Source organism: Engraulis encrasicolus, chromosome 24, assembly GCF_034702125.1.
Source record: "Engraulis encrasicolus isolate BLACKSEA-1 chromosome 24, IST_EnEncr_1.0, whole genome shotgun sequence".
NCBI lineage: Eukaryota > Metazoa > Chordata > Actinopteri > Clupeiformes > Engraulidae > Engraulis > Engraulis encrasicolus.
Window position 1 is genome coordinate 16,931,143 of NC_085880.1, and position 15,251 is coordinate 16,946,393.

A 15,251-nucleotide genomic window follows, 5' to 3' on the forward strand; every position below is an offset into this window, starting at 1 on the left:
AGGACGGGAGAGGAGATGAGGAGCACCAGGAGGGGAGGGGAGAGGAGGGGAGAGGAGGAGAGGAGGAGCACCTTGAGGCGTTATAGAGGAGAGGAGAGGACAGGAGAGGAGAGGATAGGAGGGGAGGGGAGAGGAGAGGAGAGGAGAGGAGAGGAAAAGAGAGTAGAGTAGAGTAGTAGTAGAGTAGAGTAGAGTAACCAGTAGCTTACATAAATACACAAATAAACGAATGCCCACATGGACATTCGTTTATTTGTGTATTTATGTAAGCTACTGGATACCTGAATTTCCCCCTGGGGATTAATAAAGGAGAGGAGATGACAGGAGAGGGGAGAGGAGATTAGGAGCACCAGGAGGAGAGGAGAGGAGAGGAGAGGAGAGGAGACGAGAGGAGAGGAGAGGAGAGGAGAGGAGAGGAGAGGGGAGGGGAGGGGAGGGGAGAGGAGCACCGGGAGGCAATTTAGAGGAGAGGAGAGGAGAGGGGAGGGGAGGGGAGGGGAGAGGAGAGTAGGAGCACCAGGAGGCAATTTAGAGGGGAGGAGAGGAGAAGCACCAGGAGGAGTTATAGAGGAGAGGAGAGGAGAGGAGAGGGGAGGGAAGAGGAGGGGAGAGGAGCACCGGGAGGTGTGATAGAGGAGAAGAGAGGAGAGGAGAGGAGAAGAGAGGAGAGGAGAGGAGAGGAGAGGAGCACTGGGAGGTGTGATAGAGGAGAAGAGAGGAGAGGAGCACTGGGAGGTGTGATAGAGGAGAAGGGAGGAGAGGAGAGGAGGGGAGAGGAGCACCGGGAGGTGTGATAGAGGAGAAGAGAGGAGAGGAGAGGAGAGGAGAGGAGAGGAGAGGAGCACTGGGAGGTGTGATAGAGGAGAGGAGAGGAGAGGAGGAGAGGAGAGAGGAGCAGCGGGAGGTGTGATAGAGGAGAAGAGAGGAGAGGAGAGGAACGGAGCGGAGGGGACGGGAGAGGAGAAAAGAGGAGTCACATTTGCAATGGGAGCTAGTTCGACTTAGAAAGAGTTTATGTTCTAGTCTATTTGCCAAAGTCAGATTGACACTTGATAAAGCACATGAAGAACTGTATTCTGTGCGTAACACTGCTATAGCATTGATCAAAGCCACTAATGATGTGAAAGACCAAACACCATGAGAAACATTTAACATACATTTTAAAATTGCTCCAACTGCAAATGAGAGGCACTGCAACTGACCGGGATGTAAGGCTACTACAATGCCTTAAACAATGTTTGAATGCTTTAATGTTGACATTGGAAGTCACTGTTTAGATATGGTGGGGTTACTGTATGAAGCCAGCAGTTGTGTTATTTATTGGAAAACATTTTTATGTCAGGTGCATGAATCGATGATGTTTTGCACAGTGATAATTATTATTTTTTAAGATTTTGTTTTAAAAAACAAGGGACCACTTTATATGTATTCTGTAAACTGGTCATTTTTAAGTATATTTAAGTATACGGTTTTGTTCAAATTCCTTTTTAGATTACTCTGGCCTTGGAAGATATAATGGCCTCATTTATTAGATCTGTATACATTTATTATTTAGTTGTCCCTCTCTGGAAAAAAAAAGTTTGTAGGCAACAGTGTAACAGAATGTGTGCACTTTTCTTTTAAAACAACTTACCTGCCAAGCGTGACCTGCATTGTGTGTTTCATGTAAGGAATATTTAATATAGTTGTTTGTTTTATTCTACACTGTTTTTTTACAACTAAACAAATGCCTGGAAGCTTGACAAATGCCTTGTTGTAAAAAAGCCAATTGATGAATAAAACATAAGTGAACATTCATAAAATAATATTCCCAAGAACTGTGAAAAACCACACAGAACGTCAGAAGCTGTGAGTACTGTATTGTTTGATTGTATTGTTTGCCCATATAAAGAATGATGAAATGTAGATCATATGAGACAAAAATTTGGTATCTGCTTTGTAAAGATAACAATAGTGTTTAAGGTTCATGAGTACAAAGGCATAAACAGTATAATTTAATGCTCATGTTTTATAAAGGTAAGCATTTAACGTCCATGTTTTATAAAGACAATAGTAGCCTATTTGAAGTTTATGTTTGATAAAAAACAAAAACAAATAGTATTTTACAGGTAAGTGCATATGTTATTGTATATAGACAAACAATAGTACTTAAGTTTCATGTTTTATGAAATACATAAAGTTCATGCTTTATAAAGGCATAAACAATAGTATTTAAGGTTCATGTTTTATACAGACAAACGATAGTATTTAAGGTTCATATTTTACATAGACAAAGACAGGCAGATCATATAGTCGGGCATATCAAAGACACACGCACACACACACACACACACACGCACACACACCACAGAGTACAGAGCAGCCAAATAGTCAAAAAGTGTCTACAAGGTGTGCAGGGGTGTCAAAAGTCAGCGTGCATGGTCCAGAGGGCAAAAAGTGATGATTTTGATTGTGATTTGTTCAAATAATAGCCTAGTGAGAATCATTTCATTGCAAGGTCAAGTGGAGCGAGAGCAGGCCTCAGTCAAGTCAAGGCATGCAGGCTAAATGGTGAGCAGAATAGATACCATTAACTACAGCAGGGTTTCCCAAACTGGGGTGCGTGCATGCCATGCCATAAGGGGGTGCGCGAGCTGAATAGAGCAATGGTGGATATGTGAGTTTTTATACAGCGTTAGTGAACATCAAGCAGTTTTTAATTATACGGTGAATTGTATGCTGGAAGGGTCCATCTGAAGAGTAGTTTAAAACTAGACTAGGCTATTTGAAAAGAGGATTCCCCAAAACGACTGTGCATAATGTGCAGTGAACCCATACTTGCGTAGCCATCAACACACCAAAATATTTGGGGGTGCGCAGGGGAAAAAGTTTGGGAACCGCTGAACTACAGCATGGCAACATGACTCCATTAACAAGACCACTTCACACTGTAGTGCTACACGCACACACACACACACACACACTTAAATTCATTTAACCCTTACCACAGTAGGGGTGTGACCATTCAATAAAAGATAATGGAAATAATTATTGGTAAACAATTGTGTTATTTCATGTGGTTTAACACACACTTAGGTTCATTTCATTCTTGTGTCAATAACCACTTCCTGACATTAGTAAGTTAGTACCAGAGGCGGTTCTTAATGTAAGCACTTGAAGCACGGCTTACCAATATAAAAGCGACAAACGCGACATCCGAATTTAAACCCTTCATCCTGTTGACGTGATTCAGCTGTCTGTGTTGTCTGCTACTGGCGGTTCTTATAAAACTGGTTAAACAGCGACACCACAGTGGCTATCGAGAAACACTGTTTAACAGCGATGGTGAAACACGTTACTACAGCAAATGAAGCACAAATTCTAAATGACTTGGAGTCAATGGCAGAGAATCTGTTTTTTAATTGGCTTTCCGCCGATGCCCCGCCACGTTTTGAAGCACATTTTGATTGTGCTCATACCAATAGCGCACCGGAAAATATGATTGACAGATGAGTTGATGAATCATAACTCGATCTGACACCTTACGTTTACATTGGATTCAGGAAGTAGAGCTCAGGCAGACGTGATGTTTACATTTTTTACTGAAGCCAGTTGCTTTTATGATAATCTCGAAGACTGACAACACATTTGAACTGCAATCAAAGTTTTCAAGAAACGTTTGTGTTTTGGATGTGGACAAATCATGGAGTAGAACTTTGGGACATATCAAGAAGAAACGAATGAAATATGCAGATAACATGAACCACACACCGTCAGTTAGATGAAGAGAATAGCTAAACGGCAGCACAATACACCCTTAGAAATGATGGGTTGAAAATAACCCAATTCTTACTACCGTGCTGGGTAACTATTGGACCAACCTCGCATTGGGTTGTATTTATACAATGAATTGGGTTATAAATTTCAACCCAACAGGTTGAGTAAAACAATTAACTCAAATGTGGGGTTATTTCTAACCAAACCGTTATATTGAATGTACTTTATTGTTGGGTTATTACATCATATCCTATATATGGGTTATACAGCCCCAATATTCTGTTTAAATTACTTAATTATGAAGTTAAATTTACCCAATAAATGTATCACTTATTATATGTGACACAGGCTGTGCAAAATAAGCACACCAGTTTGTGCAATACATTGATTTTATTGTCCCATTTTGTTTTCACACTTTTCACACAACAAAGAGGATTGCATTTAAATATAAAATAGAGCAATATAACAGACATGTTATCATACAGTCAAAAAAGGCAGGAAGGGATATTATTCAAAAACATGGACACAAAAAATTGAAAAATTATAGGGTAACAACACACTGGGAAACACTTTCAAGCATTGCACATTATGGAAAACTCATTATTTACTAATATAGAGAAATAATACAGCCTACTTTTTCAATATACACTTTCAAAGTTTACAAAGAAGACCCATGTTGAAAGTGAAGGGCATTATGCCTTCAAGTTGTTTCTATGAGCACATTTTTACTTGGGAATAGAATGGGGAAAGGTTATATGAGAACCTCAATGTTGATACAGAGATAAATAAATGTGTTTGTAAGACTGCTTTGTGACAGTACCTAAACACTAGAAACAACCAAATAGCTGAGGTCATTGTAGTGTCACCATGAATTTGCTGGTGTAAACCAGGGGTGGGGAACCTATGTCTGGAGGGCCGTTTGCGGCCCCTGAGACAATTTTAATATTATGCAGCTTCATATGAAATATGGCATATTTTGTAAAAGAAACATTTGCAATACAATATAATATTCAGGGGACATATAGAAGTTAAGGTCTGTTTTAAGGTGGCTGCATTCCATATAGGCCTAGAGTGCAGGGGGAAATCCTAGTTTGTGTTAATTGTACGGCCCTCGGAGGACTTTCACGGCCCTCAGAGTAATTTGAAGTGGCCCTTCAAATGAAAAAGGTTCCCCACCCCTGGTGTACACTTACAATAATACACAGTGTTTCCAAAACCAAATAGAGCAGTGCATTCTGTGTAGAATTTGCAATAAAATCTTAGCTGGGTGTCCCTTTTAAAGGACTGTGCGCATTGAAGCTGGCATTGCTGCCTCCGCCTCCTGGGTACAGAAGCCTCGTCAAAACTCTCTCGGCCTCTGAATGAAAAGAAAAACACACATGCAACATTTAGTTACAAAATTATAAAATGATGATGACATTGCAAGACACAGGTCAGACCATCTGTGAAATAAATGGCTAAATAAGAAAGTGTTAGCTAGTAAAGAAAGTGTTGGCTATTAAAAACAAATATCAGAAAACAAAAATGCTTCTGATATGAGGATCCAATTGAATGAGGTCAAATCACTAGCAATGAAACTCAATTTGGTCAGGGCTTAAGTGTATAAGGATGCACTAGTGGTAGCCAAACTATTGCAACACGGACAAAACAGTGACTTACCCACAGTAGGCTAGTGCTGCACAATGAAGAATGCCTCCTTTCTTTCAGCAACATCCAAGCAAATAGCCTAAAAAATGGTGAGAAACACATTTGAAATTATTCTAACTGAATAATAGGCTGCATCCATTTAGTTGCAGCAAAATATATTTTTAAGTAGGCTATGCTCATCACATTACACCCAGGAGGTCTGTCATTGCCTTACACCAATGTCAATACATTATTTTTCTTTGAAAAGCACCGTATTCGCTTTGGCCTGCCCACACCGAAAACTATAAATAAGGCCCACTACTCACGTCAGTCAGTCGGTGCACTGCACTGTGACAGGTGACAGCTCTGTTCAGTCCTGGACGTCTCCTTCCATTTTTTCATAGCTGCAATCATATAGCAAATAGAAAGCCACATTGTTGTTAAACCAGAGGTAGTAGCTATACCATGCTCGCTGACATACTGTGTTAACCGTCCTGACATGTCTATATCGAAGCCCACTTCGCGGACGTCCAGGCTTATCTGAATTTAAGCTAGTTCTAAAACCACACAGACTAGCTGCACCAGCCATGAACTAGCCTACCTTGAGCAGAGCTGCAGATGCCAGCGGCATTAGTACAACTGAATAGGGATACACGGCACGTCCGTATTTTCCGTTGTTGTTATTATTAATTTCTCTAACTTGTGCTGATTTGTGCTACTTATTCCACGCGAACTCGCGGCAGAGAGTTGATAATATTGGCCCGCCGAGAGACCAACTTCAGAGCGGCGGCACTGCGGCCAGTTATTTGTGTCGAGAGTTACCGTGGAAACCAAAAGACGGTTGGACTCAGATTGAAGTTACAGGCGAGTTTCGTGAAATTAAAATTCATCCCATCTGGTTTCGAGACGAGATTCATTCCAATGTTTCTTATGATTAGATTAGTTGACTCCATTTCCATTGGTTTAGGTAATTGAGAGTAACCAACGGTTTAGGTTTGTGTAGAGACTACCTTGGGCAACGGTCTTCTTATTCAATGGGTTCATACTTCATAGATCGATCGAATGGAAGATAAGGAATGCGTTGGATGAACGAATGGCTATCACACATCTATCAGCTTTAGGCAGTTAACTAAAGTTAGCTGGAGACAAAACAGTAAAAACACATTACAAACCTTCATTTTTGTTGAAGACTCCGGTCAGTTCACTTCTTCCAGGGCGGGCAGGCAGAAAGAACGTTATCTGCAGGGAACTCTGATTTCAAACGTAGCAGGGCAACACAGTGTTGGGTACAATAAACCAGTGAGCTGGGTTATTGTGTAACCTAACTAATAACCCAATCAGTAGAGTAGCATAGATGTTCCCCACTGTACCAATATTGAGTTAGAGTAACCCAACACTGCATTAGAATAACCCAACACGTTTACCCAACAGCTGTTATTCAGCACTTGGGTTGACAAAACAACCCAGCATTTCTTAGTGTGTATGCTTTTCTTGATTAGCTATGATATCACATGGATTACAAACGGGAACGTGGATAATAATTTCGAAAACGTGTGGATTAAGTGAAAGTTTGGGATTTCTGCGGTCAAGACAGCATTTTAAGGTAAGGTTATATTTGTCCGCTGTAACATGTTTGGTTGTTGATGAAGCTTGCGGCTTAGGAACGGGTTCATTCGCTCATCCATACATGGGTTCACTTCACAATTGTTCAGAAGGGCTGCGGTCTCTCTTTCCCGGGGTCTGACACACCAAGGCGGTAACGCGGCGCGGAACGGCCGCGGTTTTTACCGGCGTCAGTGAAAATACATTGAAACCTATCTGTCCTTACACACCGACCGGTGGTAGTCGGGCGTCAGCGGCGCGGGAGCCGGCTCCGCGCCGCGCTGGATTTGAAAAATAGAACTCGAGCGTATTTTTCACGCCGGCGACCGGCGGTGTCTCATTCAAATGAATGGCAAAGTAGCACGCTAGCTTTAGCTGTGGGGAGGGTTTTGAACAGGACTGGCCGCGCACGCCGACGCTGTCAGTGTGCAAGGCAGAGAAAAGCACGCCGGCCAAAACTAAGCAGAAAGACCGCGTCCGTCCTGCGACCGTTCCGTTCCGCCTTGGTATGTTTTGGCCCTAACCTGTTTGAAGTTAACGGCAGGCCTACGCAAGTTTTTAGCAGCTCTCGTGTAGGCTACAGTGAGTGTACCCTGGTCGCAACGGCATGCTGGTGGCCACTCTTGACTTCATTTCTATTAGTTCTACATAGTAAGAATAAGAACCCTTTCTGGAATGATGACCGTCAGTGATGTGTTTTTCTGTTCAATGCATTGCTGTAAGATGCAACGCGAACATTTGGATTGTATTTTCAAGTCGTGGAGTGAAGGATGTCAAATGCAACGTGGTAGAATGACTTAGTAGCCTAGGGAGCTGTCTGAAGAGGTCAAAATTCACAATTTAGGAGCGTTTTTATTTTTTTAAAAATCTCATCTGGGGGAGACCCCACTAGTTTGGCTTGGTTACAGAATTTGTGCTTACCAACATCATACCCCCCAAAACCGCCACTGGTTAGTACCATATGCCCTTTATTATCCTGCAGTCGGGAAATCCATGTGTTGCAGCGGTAACATAGCCTACATAGAACTTGTGCAAAGAAGACTGCATGCATACAGACACAGGACCAAGAAGTTAGAAAAATATAAAAGGGAGATATAAAATAGAGATGTCATAAAATAGAGATATCCATCATTACTATTGTGTCACGATCTTATTGATTGAATGAAAGAGTTCCATGAATTCTTTGTTTGGTTAAAAGCAAACCATGAACCACCACCCGCTTCAACAGCTCAACTCGAGGTTTTGCCTAAAAGCAAAGCCAATAATGTGTGTTCTTATAGAACGCCCCATAGGCCTACCGTACATAAAAGATTTGTCAGCAGTGATAACCCACGGTCTTGATTTTTAATGACCTGATTGCAATGTATGTATAATAATGAAGAACCCCCTGTTGAGAGTTGTGTGTGATATGGATCCTCCAACCAGGGCCGCTGACAGCTTTTGCTGGGCCCGGGACAAAGTCATCTGAAAGGGCCCCCTACCCACCACTTCCTGACATTAGTAAGTTAGTACCATATGCCCTTTATTATCCTGCAGTCGGGAAATCCATGTGTTGCAGCGGTAACATAGCCTACATAGAACTTGTGCAAAGAAGACTGCATGCATACAGACACAGGACCAAGAAGTTAGAAAAATATAAAAGGGAGATATAAAATAGAGATGTCATAAAATAGAGATATCCATCATTACTATTGTGTCACGATCTTATTGATTGAATGAAAGAGTTCCATGAATTCTTTGTTTGGTTAAAAGCAAACCATGAACCACCACCCGCTTCAACAGCTCAACTCAAGGTTTTGCCTAAAAGCAAAGCCAATAATGTGTGCTCTTATAGAACGCCCCATAGGCCTACCGTACATAAAAGATTTGTCAGCAGTGATAACCCACGGTCTTGATTTTTAATGACCTGATTGCAATGTACGTATAATAATGAAGAACCCCCTGTTGAGAGTTGTGTGTGATATGGATCCTCCAACCAGGGCCGCTGACAGCTTTTGCTGGGCCCGGGACAAAGTCATCTGAAAGGGCCCCCTACCCACCCATATGAAAAAGTCTTATTAAAAACGCATATGGATTATATCTGTTCCATAAGAATATTATAAGGGTCATACAAGGCACAAACCCACATATACAAATCTAGCTATTTTTTTATTCATTTTCAGTCATATATGCCATACACAATTTATGTTACTAAGGGCTTATATATTTCGTATAAGTAAAAAGATTGGAAAATAGTGCTGTTTTTGGATGAATGCCAATCAGATGTGTGCTGTATTTGTGCCATGTTGTTGTTGTATCATGCTTCGTATGAGAAATGTGCAGAATTCATATAAATATTGGTGTCAGAAACTGTTTAAGAAATGTACAAATTAAATAAGGTTTGCATATAATTAAATGTATAAACTTTATAAAATGTATATACGAATATGACATTTCAAGTTGTAAACTTCATATAAACTTAATATAGAAAGTCTGTAAAATCCAACTACGGAACATGTACGGAACATACGTGTGATGGAGTGACCATCACTAGGGTTGTGGGTGTGTTCTGACTAACATGCCAACGAGCGCGGCTCTTTGGTGTAGCGGTCAGAGCCCCGGTTTACTACCCCAGAAGGTCTGGGTTCAAGTCCCAGCTGGGCAACTCTACTCCCCTTCGCTAAAAATGGTGTCAGAAGTGGTATGGTACCGTGAGGCCATCGGAAGCGTACCCATGGTGTGTGAGCCGTAATTCCATGAGAGGGACCCCCAGGATTGGTGACCCCCGTGTGAGGGACCTCAGTGATAGGTGAAGCATTGATGATGGGGCACACTGGATGGGAGAAGCATGATGGGCAGTTGCGTGAGGGACACCATGAGTGTGTGAAGCTACGGGTGTGCTTCCCGAAGGGGAAGGCCATGTGATGGAGTGACCATCACCGGTTCAAGTCCCAGCTGGGCAACTCTACTCCCCTCCGCTACAATACTTAAATGGAATAAGACTTCAATATGATTTTAACATAAAACGTGCATTATTTCTATAGGAATATAGTAGTTTTCTCCTATGTTTTAGTCAATATAATATAGTATTATGCATTGTTGGCATGTCAAACTCTTATAAGAATTTATACTGCATGCAGTCATGTTATACGGCATGCATATAAGTTCCATATAGTATTTCTTTTCGAAAAGGGGCCATAATCGACTATCATGATAGACATATATTAGAAAACGCATAAGTGACTCTTGCAAATCTGGCACATTTTTTCTATACGATTTCATGTAAGGAACATGCATGTTTGCAGTATATGAATCATATAATTCTTTTTCATATGGGCAATACTGTACATACAATTTAATGGGGAACCAACTCCCTATCTCCGTGGGACCGGGACAACATACCCCTTTGTGCCCCCCTGTCGGCGGGCCTGCCTCCAACACTATTGATCTCTGGGATGAAACAACTGTAACAAACAAACAGGAGGCTCATTTCATCTAATTTCCAATTTGATAAATAGGTTCAGGTGCAGATCAAAGAGGAGAGACCTTGTTCTCCTCTACAAAGCAATCATGTGTGACCCACAATGAGAATACAGAATGCCTGATGAAGTGAAATAATGTAGGCTTTAATAATGAAATGAACCTTGGAACATTCATTATGAAAGACTAGTTATGCTGTACACGTTGTTTATTTGACACAGTCTCTCATTCCATTCTGCTTGAACGGCTCTCAGAGTTTACTGGACTAACTGGCACAGCACTTAACTGGTTTCATTCATATCTATCCAACCGCCAACAATATGTCACTCTCAAAGACTCACGCTCCACCACAGTTACCATCAGCCACGGCGTTCCGCAAGGTTCGGTGCTTGGCCCCCTTCTTTTCACCATCTACATGCTCCCCCTTGGTCGTATCATCCGCTCCCATGGTCTCAGTTTCCACTGCTACGCCGACGACACACAGATATACATCAGCACCAAACCCTCTCCTCTGTCCCCCCCCACCCCTCTATCCCCCCCCACCCCTCTCGTCCACTGCCTGCAGGACATCAAAACCTGGATGACACACAATCTCCTCAAACTGAACAGCAATAAAACTGAGCTCATGGTGGTGGCACCAGCAATGCTGCAAAGGAAGGTTGGAGATCTCCACCTGGACATCGATGGATGCACCATCACCCCATCCCCCGAAGTACGTAACCTGGTTGTCATCTTGGATTCATCACTTTCATTTCACTCCCACATCAAAAAAGTCACCAAATCGGCATTCTATCATCTCCGAAACATCTCCAGACTCCGGCCTTCACTCTCTAAGACAGTTACGGAGACGCTCACTCACTCCTTCATCTCCTCCCGTCTGGACTATTGCAATGCCATCCTGCTTGGTCTACCCAACAAGGCCCTAGACAGACTGCAATATGTCCAGAACTCTGCTGCCAGGATCATAACAGGCACTAGACCCTGGCAGCACATCACCCCCATACTCAAGCAGCTTCACTGGCTCCCCATCAAGTCACGGATTACCTACAAAGTCCTCCTCCTAACCTTCAAGTCCCTCCATGGTCTGGCACCCCACTACCTCAGTGACCTCCTTCACCCCTATGACCCCTCAAGATCCCTGCGGTCCTCTTCCAAGGGCCAGCTGATCGTCCCTCGTGCCAGGCTCAAGGCCACCAGTGACAGAGCCTTCCATGTTGCTGCTCCCATTCTTTGGAACAATCTGCCCGACCACATCCAAAATGCCCCTTCACTGGCCATGTTTAAGCAACACCTTAAGACACATCTCTTCCTGGAGGCTTATGGCTGCTAGTTCCACAAGCACTTTCACGCATTCACACACATGCTCACACACTGACGCGCACACACACTCACACTCTCCAACACAACACTCTGTGAAGCGTCCTTGGGTGTTTTGAAAGGCGCTATATAAAACGAAAGTATTATTATTATTATTATTACCCAGAAGGATGTTTTTGGTTATGTGTTCAAAATTGAAAATACGAAATGTTGCATAGCCTACAATATCTACCATGCTCCATAATATAGGTTTTAATCACTGCACTTCAATGTTGATAATTCATTACATAAGTATTGTGTGCAAAGTGTTGAACTGGTATGTAATGGGCAGCTGAGTAAGGTAAGCGTACCCATTAAGCCCATGTACCCTTTAAGCCCACTTTCAACTTTGAGGTCAATTTAAAGAAAGGGAAAAGGTGAATTTTGTTGTTCATCACCCTATCCAATTAAAGGGTTTAGTAACTGACAAAATGTTTTTTATTGCAAACAAATCACATTTTTTATCGTCGAGTTATTCCCGTCCAAGTGAATCCAGTCTCAGGACTACTGACAAGAAGTTGCCTCAAAACTTTGCTGTTTTGGGACATGTCAGAAATCATACAATATCAGCTAGTTTAAGTCAAATGTTTTGAAAATACTTTCATATTTAGTAAACTAAGAGGTAAATGTAATGATTTTTATATATATACATGCAGTGTTTTACTAAATTATAGCATTTCCCTTCAAATGGAAAGATGTGTTTTATGAGCGAGCACACGCCGATATTTTCTTGATACAACCACACACCATCTTTATCTTACTCTACCGTAAGACTTAAGGTGGTTAGGTATGAATTCTAAGCATATTCCAGTTTGTTTGGCATTGGTCTTTAAATAAATGCATCATGAAATGTTTTGTGGAGTTGATTATTTCCATAAAATAGCTTTTTGTATAGGCGGGCTTAATGGGTACAAGGTGGGCTTAAATGGTACACCCCATTGAAATGCATGCAAGTTTGCATGCATGCTTATGAAAAATGCCTTTGAGGGACATAAAAAGTGCTGTACAATCCCAAGTTGTTGGTTTAAAAGGCGTAATGTAATGAACTAACAATAATCAATAAGAAAAAATACATTTCTCTGTTTGGATGTAGAATTATATGAAGTATATGAAGTAAAAGATGCCGTAATATTTAATTAGGTTTTATGCACTATTTTTTTAGCAAATCTTACATTTTTGGTCTGAAACCATTTATGCCATGTAGGCTCCACTGTTTAAACTCAATTCACACACCTCACCAGGTATTTTGATAGAGAAATAACTATATGAGCTTATTTGGAACACAAGTGGGCTTAAATGGTACCAATGGTACCATTTAAGCCCATTCAGACTTTTCACTTTTCTCGTAAAAAATCTTCATATAGTACTTTGAAATATCCATCAACTCACTGACAAACATTGCGAAGAGAGGTAAATCTTACTATTTAACAAAATATTTCACAAAAAAATTATGTGAAGATGATTGAAAAATAAAGAAATTTAGATTTTGGTGGGCTTAATGGGTACGCTTACCTTACCTTCTACTTCATGTCTTCCTACATTTTTTGTCCTTGTTTGTACTGCCACCTTGTGGTACATGTGAAGTATATCATTAAAAAAAAAACAATTCCATTACATTCAGACTACAGCTTTCACTTCGTTGCTACAGTAACTACAAGAAAAGAGGGCAGCAATCAAGCTGTTCCAAATTCTATTCAAATCTGTAAGATAATTTATTGGTATTGAATAGTACCCTACTATGGTTCCTGTTCAATAATACAATAGTGTGTCAGACTAGTAGCCAAAAGGTAATTTGGGGCTGCCCCCTTGCACGGGTGAGGCATAAATGCAATTTCATTGTGTGCAGTGAGCACTGTGTGCTGTGGAGTGCTGTCACAATGACAATGGGAATAATATACAGAACGCAATAAGAGCAGATGCCATGTTGGGTTACTGTTTTTTTTTTCTTCTTCATACAAGCCTTAGAGATGCCATGGGTCTGGGCCAGCTCGAGCATTAGTGCAGGAAATGGTCACAGAATAGAGGAGTCTTCACCTGCTTCTTGAAGGTGGAGAGAGATGAAGACAAGCTGGGCTACTTCGCGGTGACTAGACCGGGGGTAACACAAGTACTTCAGGCCCCCCTGCAAGCTACCAAGAATGGGCCCACGAATGAAAAAAGAGGGCCTAATATCATGTGGAGGGGGCCCGTTTCTTCAAGACAAGGGCCCATGTTGGCCCCCCGCTTAGTATGGGCCCCCCTGCCTCGCGGGGGCTGCGGGGGTATACTTTACGCCCCTGCTAGACCCAGGGATGACTGGAGCACTTAACAAGAGTTTTTTGACTCTGAGGAAGGCGCAGGTGCGCCAAAACGTCAGTCACTTTGTGCACCAAAATAATTTAAAAAACTTCTAAAAAAGTTGCTGAGTGCTCCAGTCATCCCCGGGTCTAGTCACTGGGAAGTAGCCCAGCTTGTCTTGATACTGCTGTCCTCGACTGTGAGTACCACCAAGGCTGAAGTGCAGACATCCCCTCTTCATTGAGAGAGATGACCCTAAAGTGTTGCTGTCACTGGAAGTTTTTTCCACCACTGAGGGACAATGGCACAGAACAGTCTAGACAGGGATCGTTTAGAGCAGGCAGGTGGCACGGCTAGACAGTTTGTGTTGAGGACCAGTCATGGGTAAGCAGTTAGGGCGTCAGACTTGTAGCCCAAAGTTTGCCGGTTCGACTCCCGACCCACCAAGTTCGTGGGGGGAGTAATCAACCAGTGCCCTCCCCCATCCTCCTCCATGACTGAGGTACCCTGAGCATGGAAGAGTTCCACCGCACTGCTCCCTATAGGGGCGCCATTGAGGGCTGCCCCCTTGCACGGGTGAGGAATAAATGCAATTTCGTTGTGTGCAGTGTTCACTTGTGTGCTGTGTCACAATGACAATGGGAGTTGGAGTTTCCCAATGGGCCTTCACTTCACTTTCACTTAGTTCTCTGGCAGAGATATACACTGTAAAACCTTATAAGTTGAGTTTACTTACAAAAACCCAGAAAAGTGGTTGCCCTAGAAAAACTAAGTAATTATGAATGATTAAACTTACAATCTTTTGTGACCTCAACTGTTGTATATACTCATTATATGTAAAAGTTTAAGTTAAATGTACTTAAGTCCAAATTGATTAAACCTACCATCTTCCACAGTAGTAACTGTTTACTGTGGCCACACCACAGTTAGTTACTGTCACCCTACCCACACTACCATGATCCCGCCCCTCCATTCATCACCACAAAAGAGGTAGCTACCATGTTATTGTGGCACCTCCCATTCCTCACCATGACTGAGACAACTGTGGCATGGAACCAGACCATCACACTGCTCTCTTGTATTAATAGACCAAACTATCCATAACCACTGAGAAATTCAAGTTTCTGCAGTATTATTACCATTTCATTATTATAATCTCCTGGATGATAGTACAT

At 42.1% G+C, this 15,251-nt stretch overlaps 1 long non-coding RNA gene across 2 annotated transcripts; it reads right to left on the bottom strand.

Annotated features, from left to right (window-relative positions):
• Positions 1-4,086: 4,086 nt before the first annotated feature.
• LOC134440938 (uncharacterized) lies at positions 4,087-6,853 on the bottom strand. Of its 2 annotated transcripts, none has more exons than XR_010033063.1 (4): positions 6,555-6,853; positions 5,709-5,786; positions 5,416-5,482; positions 4,087-5,113 (listed from the first exon to the last, which is right to left on the bottom strand). It is a non-coding gene; the product is annotated as an uncharacterized LOC134440938 (long non-coding RNA). The 2 variants fall into 2 exon arrangements; XR_010033064.1 differs by lacking the exon at positions 6,555-6,853 and adding an exon at positions 5,984-6,153.
• Positions 6,854-15,251: the final 8,398 nt, after the last annotated feature.